This window comes from Fukomys damarensis, unplaced genomic scaffold, assembly GCF_012274545.1.
Source record: "Fukomys damarensis isolate Sample0158 unplaced genomic scaffold, DMR_v1.0_HiC HiC_scaffold_29, whole genome shotgun sequence".
NCBI lineage: Eukaryota > Metazoa > Chordata > Mammalia > Rodentia > Bathyergidae > Fukomys > Fukomys damarensis.
The window spans coordinates 23415847-23442981 of record NW_022900941.1 but is presented as its reverse complement, the minus strand read 5'-3'; the positions used below and the strand labels follow the sequence as shown (position 1 = coordinate 23442981).

Sequence of the window (27135 nt, the reverse complement as noted above, 5' to 3'; positions counted from 1 at the left end):
AACTCTCAGAAACAATGACCCTGGTTGTATACTGGCTCACTGAGAAGCTCGTTACCATCATTAACTATTATTTTGTGTCAGAGGCAAACACTAATGTTACACTCAAGTAAAACAGCTTTCTTTTAAATATTCACCATCATAAGTGCTTTCTGTGTCTCCACTATTCTTTTGGGGTTGGAAGGAGTTAAAAAATGTGTCATTATTAACAGAAGAAGTTAATCCAATCCTATTTTGAAAAATTTGTTTCTGAGGGTATTGTGGATACAACCCAGTGTTTGAATAAAAGTTACATCCCAAGGAAAAATTGTATTTTTGATTTTCCATAAAGAAAAAAAGAATATTATGAAAAACAGAGAGTTAGAAATTCTTAGGGAGTTAAATTCTAAGATAAATCTTACTTGATAAGTTTAATTTAATAACTGCTTTTGTTTAAAAAGATATCAGCATTTAGAAGAAAATTCTGGATTACACATATTTTATAAACAGCCCAGCATAGATAAACCAGTAAAGCTTTATAGATGTTTTTGTTGTGATTTAAATATTATTAGCACAGTTTTGCTTAGATTGTTTATAAATTATTGCATCATTTTCATTATTTTCCTTGATTAAAAAAAATGGTACTGGGGATGAACCCAGGGCCTTGCATGTACTAAGCAAATACCGTACACCTGAGCTATAGCTTCTGCCTTGATTTCTCTTATCTGTACTGTTTTTGTTGTTTTGTTTTGTTATACACATAAATTATGGATACTATCACCTATATTTTTAAAATTATTCAAATAATTACTCAATAATAATCTCATTGTTAATAGCATTTTTAAAAAATTTGGATAGTTCCCCTAGGATGTCAGAATGAATTACTCTAAAAAGTGAATATTGTAGAGACATTTCAGCATATATTGTAGCATACTGTGATAAACAGTGGCAATTTGCATAGTATTTACTTGACAACTCAACTGAAGAAGGAAAGCATATTAATTTATATTTATTGAGAAATTAATACACCGGGCACTTTAGCAATAGTTTATAGATTTTTTTAATGTTTTACTCCTAATAATTATTTAAGATTATCTAAAAAGAAAAAAGGCTCAAAGATCTATTTATAGAAAGTAGCACACCTACAATGTAAGGCCACTTCTGTTTCTAAGCGGGTGCTTTTTCAACTGTATGTTTCTCTTGGCATTAATTGTTAATTGTCCTATGTGGTAGTTATTGATTAGAATAATTTAAATTATTCAGTGCCTCTAAGTCCTCTAGAAGCAGAGAAAGGGATTAGATGACACATACTTACTTTTTGCAGATGAGACAAAAGTAAACAGGTAATTGCTTTCCAGTACAAACCTTTTACAAATTTTTGTTAATTATACATCTCTCATTTATTTACAATATATAAATATTTGAAGGTGTATATTGTAGAATAAGCTTTTTTATACAGTATTTTTGCAAACAAATGTATTTTCACATTCATTGAATCACACATGACCATTTCTATTTTACTCTCTTTTGATGCATAGTTGAGATTTGTCAATGATGTTTGAGTGTGCATCTTTGCAGAGCGGGCATTTAAGTATAATTGCACATCTAAAATTTTCAATCTTTTCATTTGTTTCAGGGTGCCTTAAACTGTGACTTAATGGAACATTAAACTGCTTTTCTGCTTTAACCACAAAGTGTTTTAGATTTATTTCAAGGCACAGCTTAAGCTGGACCAAAACAATCTGTAGTCTAATGGAGTTCAGCCTTTTATGTTGTTTTAATAATCCCTACATATTTCTAAAAAAATTTAATAAGCTAACACTTATGAGTATCTTTGTAAGACCACTACCCAAAAATGGCAAACAGGAATCCTTTTGGAAGCTTTAAATCTTTTTATTCTGGATAATTTAGATGTGTTCACAATGCAAAAGTAAAGGAATCTTGAAAAACTGAGAAGACAAGCTCCACATATTTTTACACTCATATCCAACATCTCATTTAAAAAAGAAAGAAAAGAGAATGGACACTGTAGACTAAAGTGGTTTAGGGATTTAACCAGACTCTACTATGCCCCTCAAATGACAGTCTCATTAGATGTAGTTTACATTGTATCAAGGCCTATTTTAAAGTTACTTATTCTGAGTAAAAATAGGCAATATTTCTCTGACTTTATTTTCTTGTGCCTGCATGATTTAAATGTAGTTGTTGGCATACATTAGAATAATTTTATCTTAACTTCACAGTTATGAACAGAACAGCTTTTCTGTTGTCCCCCAGGCTCTTACACATACCTGCATGAATACAATGTTTACAAGGTGGACGCCTATGGCAAGTGTGCCCTCAACTCCAACCCCTACTGAACTACATCAGTCATTCTCCTCTAATAAGGTGACTGCTCCTGCTCCCCAACCCACCCCGTGACATGCAAGTACTCACTGTTTCAGGATGCTCACAAGCATGTCTCCATTGCCTAGTGATAATCAGACTAAGTTGTTTTGCATTAGGAAAGGGTCTTCATTAGCAAGAATCCCTTTCAATGGGTTTATTCAACTAAAGAGCAACACATTTATAATTTATGTTGGGAAAAATAGTGTAGGAAAATAGCTAGAACAAATGCCTTAGGGAAAGTATGGCTGGCTTACTAGTTTACAAGAGGTCTGAGACTCGTATCCAGTTGAAGAGGTTTTGCAGACAATTCATGCAGGAGATTCTCCAGAAAGGGAGATGAGATCTAAATGGAACAAGAAAAAACTTTAGGCAAACAACTGAATAAGAAAATTGGGAATCTAGTATGCCTGCTGTGTTCCTTCTGTGACTTAGCAAACATCCTGAACAGGAAAAAGGGATGATACATTTAATGTATTTCGGTTATTTCAAAAATTTGTCTATTTTTAACTTGATGAAAAAACAAAGAGAAAATTTCTATCTTAACCTTTTTAAAGTATGCAGTTCACTAGTGTTAATTATATTTATACTGTGAGATACATTAGTGAAACTTTTGCTTGTTTTCAATCTCAAATTGTATTTCCATTAAATGACTAGATACCACCATTCTATTTTCTTTTCATGTGAATTTGACTATGTTAGATATCTCACATAAGATAAATCATGCAGTATTTGTCTTTTTGTGACTAGCTAGTTTCATTTAGCATAATGTCCTTAAGGGTAATTCATGTTGTTGAATTTTCCTCAATTTGTACTTTACTCACCAGACGTGACTTCCATCTTGTTAAAAATCCCTTGGATGTCATGTATGCTTCTGTGCATGCATATTTCTGAGGGTATGTTGTACATTTACCTATTGGCAGTTTGGATTCTAAAGCTTTACATTAATGATAATATACATACAACATGAGTAAATACTGAATAGTTTTTCTAAAAAATCTAAATAAGCAAAAGGCGAAAGATTTATGCGATCTGAAGAGCTAGAGGTGTAGGGAAGGTGGGATGGGTAGGGGAAGAGTACAAAGGGAAAAGAAAAAACTGTGAGAGAATGAAAAGATGAAAATAAAGTGTTTGTAGATGGGGAGGGGAGGAGGGGGTGAAGGGAGGACAGAGGTAAGGGGAAAAAATGAGAACCAAGACTTGTCATGTAGAGGTACAAGATCCCAACAATGAATGTAACTGTACTGTATCCCTAAAATGTACCAATAAACTCAATTAAAGCTGAAAAAAATGTAAATAAGGTTCAAATGGTATAATTGATAATGTGAAATAGAAAGAAAAGGGCTAAAGAAGAAGGGGAAGTGGGAAGGGTAGGAGAAAGGAAATAAGGGAAAAGAAAGAAAATATGAGAAAAGAAAAAATGGAATCAAATTTTTGTAAATAGGGAAGGGTGGAGGGGTTGGAGGGAGGACAGGAGTGTGGGGAAAAAATGAGAACCAAGACCGATCATGTAAAGGTACAAGATCCCAGTGATGAATGTAACTGTATTGTTCACCTTAAATGTGCCAATAAACTTAATAGAAAAAGTTATAAACATTTGACAGACTTTCTTCCTCTAAATTCTGAAATATTCCTGTGGATAATGCAGAAACAATTTTGTCCTTGTCTAACTTAATATATTCCAAACTCAGCATCATTTATCCTTTGCCAAACATGGCAAATCTGTTTCCTGTTCTACAGGAAAAACCAAGGAGAGGAGTGTGCTGCCACGTACCTGTAATCCTAACACTTTGGGAGGCCTAGGTAGAAAGATCTCAAGTTTGAGGTTGGCCGAGGCTACATAGGGAGAGACCCTGTCTTAAATACAAAACAAAAATGAACAAAAATGGGAAATAAATATGGTCTTGTCTTTGCTTTAAACACTTGGCTGAATTCCATCTCAACTCTCTTACTCTAGCGACATAAAAAATTTCTAGTGTGAATAGTCTGTAAGATAAAGCTAACTCAGAGTCTTCTCATGTTTAACTAGAAACGGTTTCATTGGTCTTTATTTTAGTAATCCAATATTTTAAAGTATAGTGGTTTTAGGTAAGGACTATCAGTCACTTACAGTGAGAACAGTAGTTTTATTTCTGTTTCACCATTTAAACTCCCAACATGTTACTTCTTTACTATCTCTTACAGGTCTCCAATCCTATCATTATTCCTTGTTTATTCCATCTTTTGAATATTGGTATTTCATTTATTTTGCCATGAGCACCATTTCATTTTCTTCTATTTTCCCAAGCACCATTTTATTCCATGTTCAGTGCCTCAGTTTGTAATCTTTGGATCTATCATATGACTCTTCTTCTCCTTTCAAATCTTTTCAACATTTACCAGCCTTTTATCATTTGCTACATTCATTTACAGTCAGCTCATTACTCATTCCAGGTTTCCATATGGTTTTTAAATTTAAAATAAGTCTTCTCTTTCTCTAAACTTCTTGACATTAGAATTTCACTTAATTTGAACTCATGGGAATGAGTAACAGGTTATCAAAATTTCAGGTGAGTTTCTGATAAGAATTTTCAGACATTTTTTCTAAAAAAATTTTACTAAATTTTTGCTAATTTTTCAATTCTTCTACTGAATGATTAGATTTTACTGCAATGATTTTTGCAATTCTATAATTAACTAGCATGACATACGTTACCTTTGAACCTTCCTTGGAGAAAGTTAAGTTGAAAAAATATCTACAAATATTGTTTATGATGGGATTTCACAGGCAAACTAACTTGCCTATTTTGTTGGTGAGAATTAGTTATGTCTAATTTTCTCTCTGGTAACATTGCTTCTCTATTTGCTTGTATCAATGAACAACTTTTATAACTCTGTACTTGTATTAAAAAGAATGTAGCCAAATGATACAAAATCAGTTACATACAGATTAGCACGACAGCAGCTAAATGATATCACACACAGTAACAGCACAAAGAACTTCTGAGTCATGTAATTCCTTTGTTTTCTTTTAAATTGCTCTAGAGTTAATTATCCTTATCTCGACTATTTTGACACTTTACCAAGGTTTGAGGTATTGTATAAATAAGTAAGAGATGCCAACTTACTTCTTCAATAAAGACCTTTTTAAAAAGCATTTTATGGTAATGCTTAAAATGAGTCTATGAGGAAGTCTGAATTTTCATGCCAATTAATGTGTTGCAATTCTTAGATTCTCTTTTGGGTAAAGATTGAGAAATCAAGGTGGTCCTTATACTTGACATTGTTCCTTTGAATTAGAAAGTTACAATAACCTCTTCAATGTATATTTTCTTTACCATTTTTTTTTAATCTTGAGGCAGCTTTGGGGTTAAACTTCAGCTAGTACATAAAAGTCATGAAATATTGAAAAGTAAAACAGGAATAGAATAGTCCTATTTGACTTTACTGAGCTAAGAATAGTTATAAAGATAGTTGCCCTACATATATTGTAGGATATAAATGTTTAGAATGCAGTGAATGACAAAGAAATAGGAAAAACCACTTAACCTGATGTCTCTGAATGTCATTTTTAAAAACATGATATGTGAGGCATGTGAATTAAAGGCTTGAGACTCCTTGAAGGTTTATAGCATTATAATCATCTATAATACAGTGTTAAAGAAGAAGAAGATTTTTAGACCCAATCTTTTGTGAATAGATTATATTTTAAAACAAATATGATTCTTGTAAAGAAAATTATATTAGACTCTTTGGTATTTGGTAAATGAATTTCAAAATAGAGTTATTTATTTTTTTCTGTCTCTTAAAGAAACTTTAACCTAGTCATAATTTTAAAGGTCGACATGGAAGTTAATGAGCTAGAGATCAAAGCTTATCTTAATCATTCAAAATCTCTTCCAATATTGAGTACAATATTATAGAGATAATTAAGAGTTTTTAGTGGAGAGGAGTAAATGCAGGGTTGTAAAAGTTCACAGAGCATGCTTCAACCTGGAAAATAAGAAGCTTTATTTGCATATAATGCTGTTTGCAGCACTGAGTAGTGTATATTCTATGACCATTAGAAATTTCCAAACGGTTTCGTGCAATGTATTTACATTTACTAGAATACCTGTTACATTTTGAAGGAGAAGTGTTTAATATTTGAGAAGAAGCATTCCAATATAAGCCATAATTCCTGGTGAGCGTTTCTGTGATCCCACAGGCTAATTCTCTCACATTTCCATGTGTAATCACTGCTGTCTCCCATTTTTATAAACATCACTGAAATCTTGAGAGTAATTCTCTCCTTTATCTGTGAAACTTCAGTGACTTTAGTATAAACAACAAATGGTTTATTTTTAAGAATGAACAGTGTTCCATAGTGAAGTTCTATGGTTTTGTTTGGGTAATCCCTAATAGAAGTAATTTCCCCTATATAAACAGTGCGCTTCCTGCTCTCCGTGTTACTCATTTGTATACAGTCCCTTAGGGGTGTAAGGACGTGTTGGTATGGTTTGAGGGTGGACAGGAAAGAAAAAGATTTAGTGTGAGAAAACCCAAGTTTGTCCTAATATATAGGATCTTCTATAACCAATTAATTTCAAAATGCTGATATTTTTTCAGTTTGCACCAATTCCCTATCACCTTATTCAGAGATTAGGTCCATTTTTTTGTCTATAAGTAAGTTGGTAGTGGTATGCAAAGCTGGGCCTTAGTTGCATCAAAGAAAATGCTTTCATCATGTATCAAGTGACAGTTTATAGTGTTCATTATGAAATAGAGGACAAATGGCCAATTCTTTCCTTAGTATAATCATATGATTTTTTTTTACTTTAAAAGTGTTTATAGATATGAGGATTCCTTGATGAATTAAAATTAATGCCCCTAAATGATAAATATTTAAACTTTGACATTTTTAACTGTTGAGGTTGTGAAAAGCAATTGAGGATTCCTAGGGGGGAAAAAGGAAAAAGCTCTTGAACACTATTGCTCAAAGCTAAAGGAATTTGATAACTACACAAATATTTCCTTTTCCTGATATGGATCCCATGAACAGAAACAAGTAAAAACTACAGAGAAATCTGATTTTTTTTCATCAGATTAAGAATTCAGTTAAGCAAGCAGCACCTGAAACTATTTGTGAAGAAAATGATTCCATTCAATACAACTTCAAATTCTAGATGCTTTTTCAAGAAAGTCAATCGATTTAAGATTTATGAAGAGTTGAGGAAGATAATATACAGGTTACGTGTGGAAACAAACACAAAACACATAATGTAAAAATCTTGAGTTTAGAGTTGTAGTAAAAAATAGAAAACTTGGATTTTGTGTCGTTTGGGAAGAGAGAAGTAGGGAGGCAAAAATTTGGCAAGAGGTATATAATAAATGAGACCAAAATTGGAGTTTAGAAATTTTGCAAAGACATTTTAATGGTAGTCTTTTCTGTTTTGCCACTACAATTTTTATTTTGTTATCAGTTCTTCAAATCTTTAAGAATGTGTCCACTTCTGTGGGATTTGATTTTTCTCTCAAATAGAAGTTAAGAGAGCCTTCTTTTAAAATATTCAAAATGGTCTGGTGACTCTCCCTGAGGAAAAGGAATGGTTCTTCAAATCTTTAAGAATGTGTCCACTTCTGTGGGATTTGATTTTTCTCTCAAATAGAAGTTAGAGAGCCTTCTTTTAAAATATTCAAAATGGTCTGGTGACTCTTCCTGAGGAAAAGGAATGCGTCAGAGTCCCTTTAGTTGATGATTTTATTTTACTGTGGCTGTGAATGTGATAAATGCACCTGTCTCTAGAGATTGAAACTGCCTGCATCAGGAAGTGCAAATGTGAATGTAACTGCCTCAGTTTCAGTGAGTTATTATTTTCTGAATCTGTGCTGCTTGTGCTGGGATAGTTGGCACAGAAATGGTTTACATCAGTATTTAGAAATAAGAAGAGCAAATAAAATAACATTCATGGAAAGAAAAAAAATTGACCTATACATAGTTTTGTTTCTTTTGAATATTTAGAATACCTGATCCTATGTGTAAATATATATATTCACAATTAATAATTTTTATTATTTCATGACTACACCATAAAAATGTCTTCTGAGACTGATCTGGTTTTACTGGGAACTCAAACCATCAAGTACGCCAAAAATATCACTCGCAAACTTGGTTTTCTCAGTTATTGCCCTGGGAATTAAAGAATTACATTTCAACACACTGGCTCATTTTATTTATGGGTATTTTTGCACACGTGCAGAAATCTTTACCTCTGTTCTTTTATGTCTCCAGGGATTCTATTTCAGAATGTCCCCTAGTTATTACTTCTTTAGGCAGTAAGTACGTAGTTTTTCCTATTGTAATCTAAATTTTCATTAGTCAACAGGGCATGGAAGTAAATAAATTTGAGTTCCAAAATAAAAATTTTAGCTTTTGAATTTTATATTTTTTGACCATAGCTTTTAATTTTGCAAAATTTGGTAATATGTATAAAATTTCCAGTGTTTTACCTATAAATTGACTAATAAATACCAATGAAGATATATACATATAATATATATTTCTATTATATGTTATAATAAAATATTAGTCACATCTGATGGAGCCATTCTCAGTACTTTCGAATGAAGTTTTGTTTCTAGCAAAGATGGTGGGCAGTGACTGAATTTTTTATAATGCTTGTCCTTCAGCTAAACATTGTCAGAATAGACTATTTTCTTCCTTTTATGTGCACTATTATCTGTTATCACTAAGAAAATTGTGAGCTACTATATTATAGGATATTAAATTGAGCAAAACCTTCATTGACAATATATGAGCTCCAAGAATCTGAAAATAATTACCAAGGATGGAAGTCACAGATTTTGTGATTCCTTCCTAATGTGATTTTGTTACCCATAAAGTGAATAAACTGGGATATGATGACTTATGATGATTTACAAAAAGGAGGTTATGTATTGCCAGAATACATTAATTCTTTGATGTAATAAAGGACAATATAAAAATAAATGTTAAGAAATGATGCCCTTATGATTTTCAAGAAATCATATACTATCACATGCTGCAAGTTTCCAAAGAACAAGAATCATAGAGTCTCACAACTTTGGAGGAAATCTATACAACTGTGTACCAGGTACTAGAATCTTTAGCCACGAGAAATTATATCTATAGTTAGTAGTCCCTTTTGTCCCAAAAGAACCTGAGATAAACTTGAAGTTTTCTTTTGTTCTTCTTATAAAAACTGGTTTATACTAATAGTTTTAAAATTGAAAACAATACATTAAAAAATATCCAAACTTTTAATGGTCACCAGTGATCGATATTCCAGTCAAAAGAATGGGTTACGGATGAAGAGGAGGGAGACATTTAAACCTACTCTTCAAATCTTATCCCTGCTGTTGGATAAATTTAATAGGTAAGGAAATAGGTTCTGTAATCTAGACAGTTTCCAAATTACAATAATTTGAATCTGGGCTTTTCAACTTTATGACGCTAGCAAATCAATATATGTTCGGTAAAAATCATACATCAAATTTTGAATTTTTAATCTTTTCCTCAGCTATGCCTTATACATTTACAATCTTGGGCAGTGTCACTGATTTTAGTTCCCCATCAGCCACATCATCACAAAAATAAATAAAGGGTACTACAAGGTAGGTGCTTCTGTGCTAATCCACATTGTTTGTTTAATTAGGTTTGTTACGTGTATTGTCAATTTTGATTATTTTCAGTGTAGGATGAATTTATTAAAACATTACCTTATTGAAAGCAAGGAGCACCTCTAAGATAAAAAATATCTTTCCTACTGATTTATTTGAACAAATGATTGTTATTGCTTGAAACTAATGGTGTGTTACATTGATTTTCTGTATTTAATTAAAAAAAATTTTTTGGAGACCAAGTCTGCTATGTAGTCCAGGCTGGCCTTGAATTCATGGCAATCCTCCACCTCATCCTTTTAGAGCTAGGATTATAGGCATGTACCACCACTCCCTTGAGTGTGTCATAATTATTTGGGCCCCAGTGCCGGTATATGAGCAATACATTTTTTCCAAATTTTAGTCTTTCAGATATGATGTTACAGGGCCTGGGGTTTAGCTCAATGATTCCAACGCCTCGCAAGTGCAAGGACCCGAGTTCGATCCCCAGTACCAAAAAAAAAAAAAGTAGACCAGATATGATGTTACAGTTTTTCCACTTATGTATATTACTGGAACAATAGAATTTTCAAATATTTTAAATAAATTTATTTTAAAATAACAAACTACATTTAAGTTTTAAAGTACTAACATAATTTTCTAGTATACTTTTGAAAATACGTAACTATTCGCAATCTTTTAAAATTTCAATTTATTGTACGCTTCAGAGTTCACAAACATTGGATTAGATGCTTTCAAAGTTTTTCCTTCTCAAATTTACTGAGTCACTCTTCTTCATTACCTCTTTTCATATAAGATAGTATATAAATTAGTAAACTATCAGTTAAGAAGTTGAATGCAGCTATGAGTACACCTAAATATGAAAAGCATTTTGTTGTATCCTTACAACTAAATATGGCGTTTACAAAAGCAACACTGAAAATATGCCTTATAATTACCCTAATTGTTCATAAATATCTAGTCATTTCATCTCCCCTGAGCCACTGGAGGAAATGTGTGTACGTGTTTGTGCATGCACATGAACATCTGCACATAAAGGGGGGGTATTCTATTTGTGGTAGTAGAACAAAAAACTCCAGTTTGCATTCAAAACACTACCTTTGAATGACTGAGAGTTAATGCCTGTTTCAGGGTCAAACTGTCAGACTGAAGCTTTTTAAAAAAAATATCGTTAAAACATTTAAAAATACCATCTGTGAGCACATATGTGAAAATTAAATTGGAAAATTTGTGCTCTCAATTTATCTCACTGACATTCTAGGATGTGCCTTCATCTCATATGCCCTTCACAATAGCCCTCACTGAAAAATTACAAAAATTGATAACACCAAGTGAGAGGAAATAAAGTTGAAGTCAGACCAGTTAACACTAGTTACTTTGACATTTTTCAGCCAGTCAACCTAAAAAATGCTTTGGATTATCAATCAGAGTAAATATCTTTAACATTAAAAAAAGGGAGCCTAGTCCAACTTGTTCTTTTGTAGTATTTTAATTTTGCATAAAACAGACTTCCTTTATAGGACAAACAGATTGTTGCTACTTTAAATATAATACAATGGAAACATTGTAGAAGCTAAAATTTTAGCCTTCTTTTCTCTATTTATCTCTATAATCTATCCTTGCCTTTCCAGACACAGATAATATTTTCCTGATCTTGCAGTGATGGCTTCTGCTTTCATGGATTAATAACTGTTGTTTTTTGAGTATACCATTATGATTTACATATTTTTTCCAAGTGGAATGTTTACTATTTCTTCAATTATAAAGCACTTTTCTTATCTTTTAAGTCTGCTTAAAACTCACCCCTTCATTGAAATCTTCCATTCCTCTCCTAAATAAAGCCAGAAATAAGCTCCCCCTTGTGAAACATCGTATCAACTTATCTTTTCCTCTTCTATGGTATTTACCATTTCCTAAATATATATATATAAAGCCTATTAAACATGAGGTGATGTCATATTACTATTAGCCACTCCTTCTGTAATGGTCATACTTTTTAACCTGTCCTAACAATCAATGCTACTTTCCATTTTAGTTACATTTTTCTTTCCATATATAACAAAGTGGAAGATCATTAATTGAGGAGCACATGTTAAATATTTGCCTTTGTGCCTCTGATGACTTGCATCGTTCTTGACATTGGGTATGCTTTCAGTAAATATCTGTTAAATGTTTGAATAATGAATACACATATGGCAGATATTCATTCATTCATTTCGGTCATTAACATCTGGACCAACAGGATCAGGCACAGATTTGGGCAATCACATCGGCAAAACTGATCACTTCTGCAAACTGACAACAGAAGGCGAGAGATGTTTCACTTTGTTCAACACTTCCATTTTAAATCTAGGCCAAGCCTATAATGAGAAATTGATTTCCTGGTGGTCTTTCTAAATTGACCTAGAGACTTTAAACATGGTAAGCTTTTACTAGTCCACATTTTTCTCTTTCTTAGGTAAGAAATGAAAAAAAAAAATGTTAAAGATCAAGGTTCCCTACAGGCCTAATATAATCTCTGAGCATATCCTACACTTAGAGAACATTTCTTAACATATGATATCAACTCTCTAATTTCTGATCATTTTCCATTATTAGCTAAGACAAAATGAGGAAAAAACAATATACACTGAATATTTTTATTTGCTCAAATCTGCAAATTAACTTTATAGTTTGAATGATATAAGAATTCATGATGGCACACAAAAAGAATTAAAAGCCTAAAAGTAGAAATAATTATATTTAATTTAGAAATTAATAATTATATTTATAATTTAGAAATAATTATATCATTCATTATATTTCTATTTTTAGGTTTTTAATTCTTTTGAGTGCCATCATGACTTCTTATATCATTCAAATTATAAGATAAAATAAAGAAACATAAAGGGCCAGACAGAGTGCCTCGAATAAAAAGATGGTGTTAAATAAAGTTTGTTATATTTTCAATTATGGTTGACCTTAAAAATCTGGCATTAGCAGTGGAATAAGAAATGATATAAAAGTCAACAGTGAATTTAGTTAGCATTTACTGATTAAGTCTAATAAACAGAATAACTATCAATGTATCATTAGGTAACGGAGTACAATCTCAAATTCTGTTTATCCTTGGACAGATATTTTGCCATTTCATATACATGCATGCATAAAGCATGAAATATTGCTAGTATGCTAAGAAGTGAGGAATGCCATTAACTTTAGTACTAAAAGTTTGGGATAAATGAACTATATAGGTAGAAATATGGATAAGATAGAATGTTCATCCCAATAAAATGGTAATAAAATCTTTATAGCATCCCACATCATTACCTGCTGTATTTTGCTTATGTTGGGCATAAAGAAAAAAGGGATTGCAGGCTTTCTGTGTGGCTCTTAAAAGCCTGACTAATCATCTTTTTACTTCTTTCCACTTAGGATGTCAGGCTCCTTAGGCTTCAGATGAAAGGACAGAAAATAAAATTGTAATGTAAAACGTGTTCTAATTTCATTTGTATCATGTCTCCTAGGGTGAGGTAAATAAACGAAGTCCTGTGGAATACATTATAGATATAATCAACCCAGAGATGATAAACCAGAAAAAAAACATTAAAAATGTTCAAATTCATTTTGCAGTAGTTGATTCTTGAGATCACAGTATCCAGCTTTGGGCATATTTAGACTAAAACAAAATGGATTCTTAATTTTCAGATGTGAATGATCATTATTTGGCCACCCTAGGGAATCTAGGCGATAGACCCATTTGTAGCAGCTTCAGGAAGACAAACGTTTTGCTCAGTACAATTCTCTTTTTCAAACTTTTCAAGCCATTGCTGTATTGATTATAAATGATTTATTGTAAATTTCTTTGTCTTCTTTCATGTTATATTATGTATCACTAATATGATTAGATTTGCTATTAACAATATTTTTATTGAAAGGTTTTATTTTTAAAAACACATAATCTGGTTCAGGAATTTTTCTTCTGTTACATAGTTTGTGTTTGTGGGAATTAATCTCATGCTTTTTTTAAAATCTGTTCCACAGTCTAATTTCTCACAGTGTTCTCTACTTGATGAAACCCTCTGTATCTCCCTACAGTGTGTCTTAGGTTCACTTACGTGACACCTGATATTATCACCTGCCTGTGCTGATATCCTATCTTCCTTACAAATATGTTCTAAAGATCTCTTTGATACCTACCCAGACCACTGGAACTAACAGATAAGTATTAATATAAATAAAATGATCATTAAGTAACCTCAAGATTCTACCCAAGAAGTGACATCAAGCTTTATTTAAACCTAAATAATTTCTACTGTCTTAATCACTGTGTGCGCACATCGAGTTACGGTTGTCACTTGCTATCTCTATGTTTTTATTCATTATGTGTATGGGTACATTTTACATATAAAATATGATGATATTCATCATCGGGAATTTGTACCTTTACATGATGTATCTTGGTTCTTGCTTTTTTCCCCATTTTCCTGCCCTCCCTTCAACCCTTTCACCCCTATTTACAAAGACCTTGTTTCTGTTTTTTCCTTTTCTCATATTTTCCCTTCCCTTCTTTCCTTTCCCCTTCTCCTCCCACTTGCCCTTCTCCTTTGGGCCTCACAGCTACTATAAATAAAATCCTTCAACTGGACTCCTTCAATCAACATTTGCTCTGCATTTTGACTCTTACATTTCTTTTTCCTCCTGGTTCAGAGAGAAAAAGATCAGTTTCCTTTTTCACGTGTAATTCCTTAAGCATCATCTTGCTTCAGGGTTTCCTCATTATTGTCTTAGGGCATGCATTTCTTATTAGACCTTTATGTGTTAAACATTTTCAGAAACTGTTCACACACTGAATTCCCTCATATCTCAAACCATATCTTCACTCAGTCCATATATAAGTATGTAATTTCTCTTTTAATTTCTGAGTTCTGCAAATTACAGCATAGTTTTTTCTACTTCGTTTCATTCATAGCTCGCTTACTAGGGTTAACTTCAAATCTAAGTATTTTAAAGTTTTATTTTGTATAAACTACTCAGCCTTTTATAGCTTCTTCTACTTTTTATTCCTACAATTTCTCACATTTTCCCATGTCAATCCTTCCCTTCTTCTGTCCTCTCCAGTTTGACAAGTCTGTTGTACCCAATCACACTCCTCCGGCCTTCCAGATTGGTGTTTCTCTGTTCCCACCACAGATGTATTTCCTTCATCCTGTTTTCTTAAAGTTGTGTTCTTTAGAATTCTTTCTGATTTTTGTTTTCTCTCTACAGTCTTTTCTCTGGCAGTGTATCCATGATTCTCATTTCAAAAGCCCAAGTGCTTATTTCTTCCTCCAAATCTTGATCAGCATTCTAATTGGAATGTTGGAACATCACAATATATCTATTGCTTTAGCTGCCTCTCAACTTGCTTAGAACAGAAGGAACCATTAAAACCTCTGGATAATATCTGCATTTCTATGCTATCAATGTTATTGGTATTCTTAAGGTTTTAACAACCATCTACTATCCAGACTGGATCCCTTTTTTAAATTCTATCCACATAATATGTGCATTTCTATTCCCTCAAGATTTTTGTCTTTCCTGTCCCTAAATTCTAGTCATCCCTTCCTAATTTCCATTTCTAGTACCATTACCTATATTATCTCATATTTTTATAGCTTTCCTATTTAATCTGTTTATATGATTTCTCTAATATCGTAATATGCTGCCATGTAAAAATCTATTTCAGATTCCTAGTGATAGAGTTTCCTAACTCAAAAGCACAAATGGTTCTCAGTTATCTACAAAATAGAGGTCAATTTCCTTTCTGCAAATTTAAGAAACTAGAATATTGAAAATCAACTTTCTTTATGGAATAAGTTCTTAGCATTCTTATATATCTAGACTCTAAATTTAGCAAAATTTCTTTTAAACACTTTTTATTTTATTGACTTGGTGTCAGTGGTGGTACAATTTTTTTTGCTTTTAATGTTCTTGCAAATTTTCATAAAGAGCTAACCTATAATTTTAAGATCTGAATTTTCTTGCCCATAATATGGAACTGTATACAGATTCCTAGAGCTGGGGATTTAGCTCAGTGATTCTGGTACCTGCCCCGCAAGTGCAAGGACTGGAGTTTGATCCCTGGTACAAAAAAAAAAAAAAAAAAAAAATTGGGATACAGATTCCTAGAGATGGTATCAGGTCTGCAAAAGCAGGCATCAGGCTCAGTGAGCAATGTGCAAAACAAATTCACAAATGTGTAGCAGAGGGTTAGTAGTACAGATTAACATTAGTTAATTAAAGCCATACTGAGGGAATATGAAAAGCTTAGGCTGGTGTCTTAGCTGAGAGAAAAGAAAAACAGCTGTTTGAAATGGAAAAGAAATCCGTATTTGGGTCAGTTCCAAAAACCTTTCTCTACATAACTCAAATATTGCACTAGGTTTCTAAGAGAGAGGTGCCACTTAGCCTCTGACATGGTTCATGGAATACAGTGTTCACAAATCCTTTCCCGAATCATCCCAGCCAGTTTAGATCAAATCAACCTCCATTTTATTTTGTTTTTTTCTTTTATACATCGCACCACTTTTCATCAAATGTTAAAAGTACTTCTGTGTGTAGCATAAATTCTTGACTAAATGTTGACGTCCTAGAGGTTGAAAGTTTTTGTTTGTTTGTTTGTTTGTTTTTACTTACACTTACATCCCCATCTCTGTTTCATATCAACTTGGTTGCAAAATAGCACTAGCAAATGTTTGTTTACTGCATTTATGAGTAAAGTGTTGAAAATAAATATACACTATTGGCATTCGGGAAATAGTAAATAAATAATAAAAAGCTATTTCCAATTAACATATATAAATGTAGATTGTCAAGAATTCCCCTAAATGTTTTTTCCTAAAATTCTAGATAAGGTAAGTAAAGCATGTAAGAAAGGAATTATTGAAATTTAAAATATAATCACTTTTACTTTACAGATTAGGACAGAGGAAGATTTGGGAAAAGTGAAGAAAACTGATAATCTATTATTTTAATCATAGACTGGCTATATATATGCAATAATAAAGCCATTTACTTTTTTAAAAGAACTTAGTGGATTTTCCGTGTGTATTTTCTGTGGAATAAAAATGGCCAGGTCATTATGAAAAGGAAATTGGTAATATAGAAGGGTGATAAGTAAGGATGTTCATAGAGGCAAGATGTTTAGGTTGTAAAGATCCACATCTTTGCTGTCTTCCTGTCCTGAGGCATAAACTGTCCTAGTTTGCTATATAAACTTAAATTAATTTTGAACACAGATAAACCAACATATGAAGATAAAATAGACTCAGGCCTTTTCTCTATAAATGCTAATCTATTTGAGAAAATGTTTTGGATTTATGGAAGTTGGCTCAGGTTCTGGTATATGCAGTTTCAATGCTAGTAGATTTTACATTATATGAAATTTTGTTTCAGGAACATGATGGGTTGTAGCAATATAAATTTATATTACAATAAATTCTATAATATCATTCAATATGAACTATATTTAGCATTTATTGTCTGCTGTGGCATACGGAATGTTTAAAAACATTTTTTTTTTTTGCATTTAGAAAACTTCGTAGTCCTTAACAAATATCTACACTGCTTGTAACCTAAACCTAGACCAGTTAATTCATAGTTTGATTATTCAACTTGAATTGCAAGTGCTTGGTTTTATCTGGTATACTTAGCTGTAGCAAAACTATCAATAACTGAAAAGACAAAGAATAGAAGTCTCTACATTCCCAAAACACTATAAAGAATTCTGTCATTCAAGAGTTAATGGTTTTGGGGAAAGTATAGGCTGTATTTCTTGATGCTATTCCCAGATTCTTAATTTAAATATGGTAAGTGCACTTGATTATGCTTTATTATTAATCTTCTGACTTTCAACTATTTCATGACTTTTCTATAAAAATTCCTAACCAAAAGGTCATTTATTTTTAAAGAATATATAGTTTCTTTAATGCTCACAATTTATCAAAATCATGTCAATTATTTCATTTACAAAAGTCTTCCTCATTTATTTTTTTGCCTCATTTATTACCTATCATCAATATGCTAAAACATAAGGATATTAATTTAGATTTAGGCCTAAATTCCCTGTAATCCACTGATCCAAGCCATCTCAGTAAGCCAGAAAAAGATCAGTTGAATTATTGCATAAATTCCCTTTGGAAAATTTGAATAAAATGCAATGTCCACAGGATGTATATTCTGCATGAATGTTGTAGAAACCCCACAAGCCCAGTAAATTGAAAAAGCAATCCAGTGCCTTAGCTATTTAAGTACTAATGCAGAGATAAGATTGCTTTTTAAAAGTATCACACCCTCTTCCCTGTGCACTTTTGTTTATTTCCTATTCACTTTGCCTTGGGGAAAGAAGAATGAAGTTAATGTACTTCTGACATAAGTGCACTATAATGTTGAATACATTAAATATCTTAAAGTGGATGGAATAGTTAGGTAGCTAATTTAGTTTGTCATGAATGATTTTAGATAGTGCAGCTTCTGGTATTTTTCTTAATCATCCTTTTGTCTTTTCTGCATATCTCAGATGTTAAGAGAGTAATTCTAAGGCCCGAAGTAGTTAAGAAGCCAGGTGATACAGTAGGAAGAATTTAGCCTGCATAGAAGGTTATATTTACAGTTCAATATTTTGGCCATGGGGAATTCATTTAAATTGTCTGTGTTTTCACTTACTTAAATATAAAATAAAGACTTGGACTAACTTATTTTGTTCCTGCCTGGGGCTTTCTGGGCATTTATAATGTCTTATATTCAACAGCAGTGACATAATTAACTATGTATTATTACATAAGAAATATTTTTCAAATTAATTAATTTGTTATAAATTCTTAGAAGTTAGTTTAGGATAATTAGGCTCCAATTTCCTGTTCCTTTGAATTTCCTATAATTATTAAAAGTTACCATTTACTATGAATATATACCATGTTCAATGCATTGTGCTGTCAGTGATACTCTGCTTACATCTAATAAAAGTATCTTATAACACCAAGGTAATGCATTTCTTGAAATAACAATAGGTAATTACTACATAAATTAATACTGACTTCGAATCATGAAGAAAGTACTTTTTGAGAAATATTGAGGCAATTAATTGGACAAAGTGATGTCATTTTTTGCAGGATCCGATAATAAGAATGAACAAACACAATGTAACCTGACATAAAGTAATACCTCAGTTTATCAGCATCATTTGCCTATGGCTTGGATATGTTTTCTCAGTTCTGGTAATGAGCATTTGGTCAGTATTCTTATTCATCACCAAGCTAAGTAACAGAATATTGTCAGTTACTCTGCTGATAGAAATTCATCATAGAGTGTGAGTTTATTAGAACAGTTATGTATTGGAGTAGTCATTTAAGAATTTTCTAGAAAAAAATTCAATATATATGAATCCAATAAAAACTTTTAAATTTGAGAAATGAAAGGAAGATGATAAAGAATTTTTGTCATTTAATAATCAAACTTCACATATTAGTAACAAATTAATATGTATCAAAACAACTTATCAGAATGTCTCAAATTTTTTAATTGATAATATTAATATTTGCTTTTCCTCAAATTTCTTAAGATCAGTATTAGATAACATTAGAAACCTAGAGCTAAAACTACTGACAAGAATATTAACAAAAAGTGTTTAATTCTGTAGGCTTGGGACAACTGAGGTACCTCATGAATGAGTTTTTAATATTTTATTCCTTATGTCCATAAATGAATTTATAAAACTGTTAAAAATATAGGAACTGAAGATATTGTGATCATATGCTGATGATTATCTATTTTTGGCTTACTTAAGTACTAAAGTATAGAGAATGCCAGAATCAATTAATATGTAAATTTAGTCTAATACCAAGTTTGAGCTTAGTTGAGTTATTTCTTATTTATATTTTAATTGTATCCACGGTTTAATTTTGGCCATTGTAGCCATGAAATAATAGGACAAATTTTCTTGAGTTTAATACTTCAAGATTGACATAAGGCAAATAAATGTACTTCTATAGGACTTTCTTAGCTTTACCATACAATTTCACTATGAAGCTTACTGTTGAGGTGATGGACAGAATCTCCTTTTATATAAAAGAAGAAGATACTCAGAGTTAATTTTCTAGCATTGCAATACTTTAGTTACAAATTACTGTATTTAGGTCTGAGGTAGCTGAGTTATTTTTGTTTGCTGAGGGAAAATTAACTGTCTACTTCAGTTTTTTTCCCCTGATGTACAATGCTGAGATGACATCAAGTTACCTTTCCTAAAGTAGTTTCACCAAATATAGGTTCCTGGAGAAATACATTACTACCCTCACATTAGGCTTCTCCGTGGCTACCTACAGTTTCACATGTATTGCTCTAAAGACTAAGCACTTAAGAGAAGGCTGATTATAAAAACAATCATTTCAGTTCCAAACAGCAGTAGACCCAGGAAAGAGAAAAATTTTTGAGAAGCAACAAGTTATAAATTACTTTTGAAATTCAAATTACCTTTACCAACTGGCAGTTTCCATATTACTGGTTTATTTAGGTTGCAGGCCATCAACCAGGAGCGTCCTTTAGAGGCGTATCCTAGTTCAGAGCAATTGTTTTGCCACATATGCGGTAATGTTGTTTTTTTATGTTTTTTTGGTACCAGGGATCGAACTCTGGGCCAGGCAGCGGAACCTCTGAGCCAAACCCTGGCCCACATATGTGGTAATCTTGAGTAAACATCATCGAGGTTCATCATTCACTGTAGCCCGTTTTAGATTTGGTCATGGAACTCATTTGTGGACCCCTATTTACGTATCATATGGTATTGGCAAACTTGTAGTTATGAAATAGTCCCAACATTCCATGGTTTGAACAAAAGTTTATTTCTCACAAATAGTCCAAGATGGGCAGGCTCTCTGCAGGAGAGGGGTTTATTCCACAATATACCCCAGATCCCTTGCCTCTTGTAGCTCATTATTTCTGAGGGTTTGTGAGTTGGTTGGGCACATCTACAATTTAGCCCTTGGATGACTGAGTCAGAAGAGTGAGAGTGGACTTATTATTTTAGTTCATAAACTTCAAAATTGTTGGGATATTTTAATGCTTTGTCATTTGAAAGAATATTAATAATTAAACAATTAACAATAAGTTAAATATAACTAGGCTGGATTGTAAAATATGAGAAAAAAGGACACACTCCAAATAGCTTTCTACACCATCTTTTCCCCAAAACTGTACTGTTAGCATTGTTCTTTTTGTTGTTGCTGTTGTACCCTATTGAATGTTTGTTCCTTATTTTAATTTTTTAAAAGTTTATGTACATCTTTTTGGACTTTGACTTTCAGCTCAGTGTGGTAGGGAGAGAAGAGAGTCGCCATACATTTAGGAGTCAAGTGAATAGATTTATAGCCTAGAATTTCTAGATTACTTGCTGTGGAATCTGGGGCAATTATTGAACTTTTCTCAGCCTTAGGTTTCTTACCAATAAAAGATAGATACCACTGAGCATTTACTTGTATCCATGGCAATTTTATAGCACTCTTGGTAGAAATGAGCCTCCTATATTTCAAGCCAAGCAAATGCAGAACTGAAAACATAGAACCCACATTTGTCTTTCTATAACTCCTGTTCTTAACTAGTATTCTCCAAAGTTTTTTTTGTGTGTGTGTGTGTGTGTGTGTGTGTGTGTGTGTGTGTGACTTTCATATCCACTTAGTAAATAGATATGGGTGTATTTCCATCTAATAATGGAGTTTATAGTAGAATTGTACACAGCTATTCACAAATACCTTACATCAAATCCTTTCAATTATCCCTGAAATTTGTGAAGAAGTAATCAGGTTTCTATGAAGATTTATTCAGTAGTATCTTGCAGATAAATTACCACCTTTGGAGGGAGTCCCTATTTTTTTTTTAACCCCAACAATCGAAGCATTGACAGTGATTGAATTTCACTAACAGTGGATGATCTGTTTCTAAATTCTGCCTTGAAAGTGAGTGATTTCCCAATAGGTACTTGCCAAGCCGGCATTACTGTGAGCTCATTCTGTGCTTCATCTTGGGTAGCTTCTGGCAAGTGTCTCACTGTCAGGACTTAGCTGCTTGTACATTCTTACAAGGAAGCACAGCTAATTGTCTTCATTTTTACCTAGTTTAGTTCTGGTAGTGAGCACATAAGGCTATATGTGGTAGTCCCTAGTGAACTACAAGAATTAATATTAATGCATAACATGAAAATTTAAGATTATGTAGGTCTGCTGGTGATCATCAATAATGATTATTATGATAAACATTAGTTTAGATAAAGACATGGATTAGGCCATAAAATTCCATAATGTGTGCAGTGACCGCAAACCAACAGAAAACAGAATGGCTGCACTAGGTGAACTGCAAAAAGAAGAAATTTAAAACTGGTTTGTTTAAGCTTTAATACATGCTGGTATCCTGGAATAGAAAGTATTTCTGAAATGCCTATGATGTGGATGGCTGAATGCCTTCTTAAAGATGGTGAAGTCTGCATGGATATCTGAATAATCTTTAAAATAAAGTATTCTACTCCTCAGCAGGAGCCTCATAAACATTGCTTACTGTAAAGCTGTGTAAGGAGTTTTTAATGAGATATTTTAGCAGTTATTCAAACTTTTATGCCATATGCATGCAGTTTTTCAAAATGCACAAATAATATGTATAATGACAAATTTGATTCTTTCAACCGCAGAAATCTTAGAATGAATTGTTTAAAAAAATTCTCTTTATGAATAATTTAACCAACTATATGATATTTGTATGTTTTATTCCTGTACTGAAAGCAGAATTTTATTGAATGACTACTACATGCATACTACATTGTCCTTTGACCTGAACTGATTGTATCTTCAGGCCCAATAACAGAGCCCCAGAAATAGCACCTGGAACATAATAAGTGCTCAGTAAATACTGGCTTGATATTACAAGTTTTTTATTTTTTACTTAAGTGTATTTTTTTCTTATGCGACTATGTTATATGAGATATTTGATTTGCATGTTGTCGCTACTTCTGAGAATTTACTGACTTTCATTGATTGATCTAATATCAACAGATTCTGTGCTGCACTAGCTTGGTGTCTGTACTGTTAAACATAATTGGACACATATGTATATATATTATATAAAATATTATATGTTATCCTAAATATAGTATATATTCTTTTATAAACCATAACATTTTGTGGCAGAATAATAGATGTATGGGTAGGTATGTGTGTGTGTTTATATCAGGCATTTTATTTTCAGTTCTTCGTAGGGAGTCTTAATGTCTGGCCCTGCTCTCCGTTGGGATTTAAATCTCCTTTATGGGATTCGTTACCAATAGATGGCGCTGTTAGGTTACAGAGTTCTCAAGAGTGAAGTCCTCAAGAACAGTGCTACTCAGACTGCATTTACAGCAGCAGCCGCAGCAGCGCTTGATACTACAGCACAGACTTCTGGATCACTTCCCCTAAATATAATGAATCAGTAATTTTGAGGGGAACTCAAGAATTTGCCTTTTTAAACCAGCACACAAGTGAGGCAAGTGCTGGTTATCTGTGCACCCCCGTTTGTTAGCGTTACTATAGACACTAATATTTGAGGAACAAGAGGATATTTACTTGATAGTAATTTGAAAACTAAATCGAGGCATTATGAGATATTTACTCATATGTGCTACTTAGAAAGATTATAGGTACTAGGAAAATATCTTTTTTGGATAAATTCAAAGTGCATGACTGACAATGTTCTTGCTGTTTCCTATATTGTCTTAATCTTGGTATACTTTTATTTTAATATATGGATAATATAAATAGTAAAATCTCACTCCACAATCCTCCATTCTCATCTTTAAGAAAATAGCTTTTAACAATTTCTTATTCTTTCTAGATCTGGTCTATATAAAAACACATATTATTGATAAGTCTATTTATTTATTTTTGTACCGGGGATCAAACCCGGGACCTTGCACTTGCGAAGCAGGCAGCGGAACCACTGAGCTAAATCCCTGGCCCCTATTTATATATTTTTTTTGTATGAAGGGGATCTGCAATTTTGTTACACAGCATATCTTGGATACTTTACCATATCCATTTTCAGAGTCTTGTGAATACATTAGATTAAAGTATTTTGTTTGAGCCCTGTCATGTAACATATTAGACACCCTGACAAATAAGACGTAAGTCACGCCAGGAATTTAGCTCACTGGTTCCATCACCTGCTTTGCAAACGCAAGGTCCCTAGTTCGATATGTAGTTTGAATTCCTTGCCCTACCTGATATAAACATACGAGTGCCTACTCTGTGCCAGGTAGCATTTTAGTCACAGTGAGCAAAACAATAACGAGCCTTACCTTTCAGTATCTTCATAGACTGTGTGGCAGACCAAGAAATATAAATAATTACAATGCAGTGTGACTAATATATAGCCAGATGTAAGATATTTTAGAATGGACACTTTTTTGGGGAGGGGTATTGGGGATCGAACTCAGGACCTAGCTCTTGCAAAGCAGGTTAAATCCCGGCACTAAAATGGATACTTCTACTACAGCATTAAAGAAAACTTTCTCAGATGAGAAGTTAAAATGATTGTGCTTGAAGGCCCCTAGTGTTCTTGAAAATCCAGGAAGGGCAACAACAAACTCCCCTGGAGATAGGGGAAATGATACGAAGAAAATATGATTTGAACTGAGTTTTAAATGCTGAATATAATTTAACTGGATTGAAAAGACAGTATATGAATCACAAGCAGAAAATAAAGAACAAAGAAGATATACTGCAATGTAAAGGGTTCTGTTGTTAAAAATTCAATTTATTTATTTATTATTTATTTTTTATATTTTTTGGAAGATTAGAGAGAGTCTATTGGAGTAAGGAAAAGCAAATAACTCCCGAATTTCCAGGTGAGGTCCCAATTCATTTAGGTAAATGCAATTTCTGGTATAGTCTCACCTAATATTTGTGGATTTCTGCAATGTATAATTAAAAACTCAATCTAGTACATAACAATATCATTTCTTGAGAGTTTGTGGAAATAGAGTATTTGAAGAATTCCCTTTTCTATGTCTATTAATCATGGGAATAACCATTTTCTATTGGCAATTACATTTTGAAAAAAAGTCAAACAATAATTCATATTGTCTATAAATATATTTTTATTTTATTTCTCACAACTAATTATTAGCTACAATGTCTAAGTACCTTGTTGTCAACAAAAAATACAGATCCAAGTAATATTTATATCAACTTTGCACATAATTATTAAGATTGCAAACCACAATAATGTATTTCCCATCTTTACTATAGAAGTTTTAAAAGAATTTAAAAATCTTGCCATATGCTTCTTGATAATTTGTTATACAATTTCATATCACTAGGAAGTATATTTCTGTTGTATCTATTCAGATTATATATTCATGAATAATATTTTCTCCCATTGAAAAGACCCTGAAAAGGGGCTGGGGATTTGGCTCAGTGGTTCTGCCGCCTGCCTCGAAAGTGCAAAAACCAGAGTTCCCCGGTGTCAAAAACAAAAAGACTCCGAAAAAAATATCTTTTCTCAGTAAAATAGTTTCTTCCAGGAAAGGCTTTCTCCCAATACTTTAAAAGAACAAATTTAAAAAGTATTGCATATAACAGATCATCATTTCAAACACTTTTAGTTACTCTTAGGACTTGTTCTGGAATCTGAAGGAATAAATGTGATATAGGTGGTATGTAAATTAGAGAAGGAAGTTTGTACATAGTTATGCTAGTGCTATGAATAGTTATTTGAAATGAATGTTGGAACCAGTCATTTGTAGGAAAACGGATGCACCTTGAAACCATACTGTTCAATGAAACGAGACACACACGCTTAAATATGGCATGGTTTCTTCTATACAGTATGAGCTACTCAAATTGTAATTAAAGAGAAAGTAAAAGATAATTGGAAGTAGGGTGGTAGATCTTTCTCAAAAGAGAAAAGTATCAAGAGATGGAGGGAAGAGGGAAGGAGAGGAAGGAAAGGAGGATGAAAAAAGGAATTAAGATGTGCCATGGACATGTACCAACTCCAAACGAGGGCCAAAGGAGGAAAGTACACAGTTCATATTGCAAACATGTATTAATTAACAAGAGAGAGAGAGAGAAAGAAGGAAAAAGAAAAAAAAGAGGCTTGGGGGAAAATCATTAGAAAGCAATCTGGAAAAAAAATAAACAAATGGATGGCTTGTTTAAAGACTTAAAAGTAAGGGAGATGGATAGGTAGAAGATGTATGTGGTGGAAAAAACCTTTCACTCTGTTAGGGTAAACTGAGGCAAGACAGAAATCATCAGAGCAGGCAAAAATGAAACAGCAAGCAAGGTTTTATTTCCAGCCTGGGTGCAGGCTAGTCCAGGGAAACAAAGCCACTTGGGTGGTTGGGCAAGTGGAAACATCACAGAAGGGTGTGGGTGGGGAGGGGTAGTGCAAGGAGTAGAAGAAAATTTCTGCCCTGGAGTGGAGGAAATCTTTTGTTCTGGGGCAGCAGAGGAAGTTGGTGGCCTCCAGGTGTGTCTGAATTTGTAGGTGTTGCTGGGTGGGGCAGGCTGTTTATCTCCAACCCAAACTGGGGTTTGACTTCTTATCCTTTGTGCCTTGCAGCCTGTGTAATTGTTTTGTTTTGTTTTGTTTTCTCTTCTGCCTGGGGCTGAGGGTGGGGGGAGGCTGAAACTCCCAGTTTCTCTGTTGGATATCAAAAGGGCCAAGTTTGTGTCCCCTGAGTTCTAAAGAATGGATTTTAAGAACCACTGGGTTTAAAAGCTGGAAAGGTTCTTTGAGCAAAAGCAACTCGGGGAAAAGAAGGGGTCCTGAAAGTGAAATGTTTCCCTCCATTGTTATTTTATATAGCAAAAACACAAAGTGGGTATGACTGGATCAAACTACAATAAATCTATAGGATTACATGTACAACTGCTTAAGTCATATTGATCCAATAGGGAAGCAAGGCACATAGGCAAAATATATGTTGAGCATCATTAATTAGAGCTTCATTCTTGGAAAAAGATGGGAAGAGGGTGCAGGTAATTTTGGTCATCCACCAATATGTGTGATGCCTGGCTGGGCACAGTGAACCAAGTGGAGCTAACTGCAGTATAATGTCAAATTACTTTTTTTTTTTTTTTTTTTTTTTTTTTTTTTTTTTTTTCAGGGTTTCCA

The 27135-nt window shown here is 32.9% G+C and overlaps 1 protein-coding gene and 1 long non-coding RNA gene across 3 annotated transcripts in view; one reads left to right on the top strand and one right to left on the bottom strand.

Annotated features, from left to right (window-relative positions):
* The window catches only part of LOC104851545, a 46219-nt gene extending 30927 nt beyond the window's left edge, over positions 1 to 15292 (bottom strand). The window contains exons 1-2 of the long non-coding RNA XR_777237.1: positions 15038 to 15292; positions 2619 to 2707 (exon numbers count right to left, since the gene is read on the bottom strand). This is a non-coding gene — a long non-coding RNA (uncharacterized LOC104851545). The remainder of the gene's footprint in view (positions 1 to 2618; positions 2708 to 15037) is intronic.
* Lrp1b (LDL receptor related protein 1B) overlaps positions 1 to 27135 on the top strand; it is a 1779190-nt gene that overhangs the window by 530267 nt on the left and 1221788 nt on the right. The window lies entirely within an intron of this gene.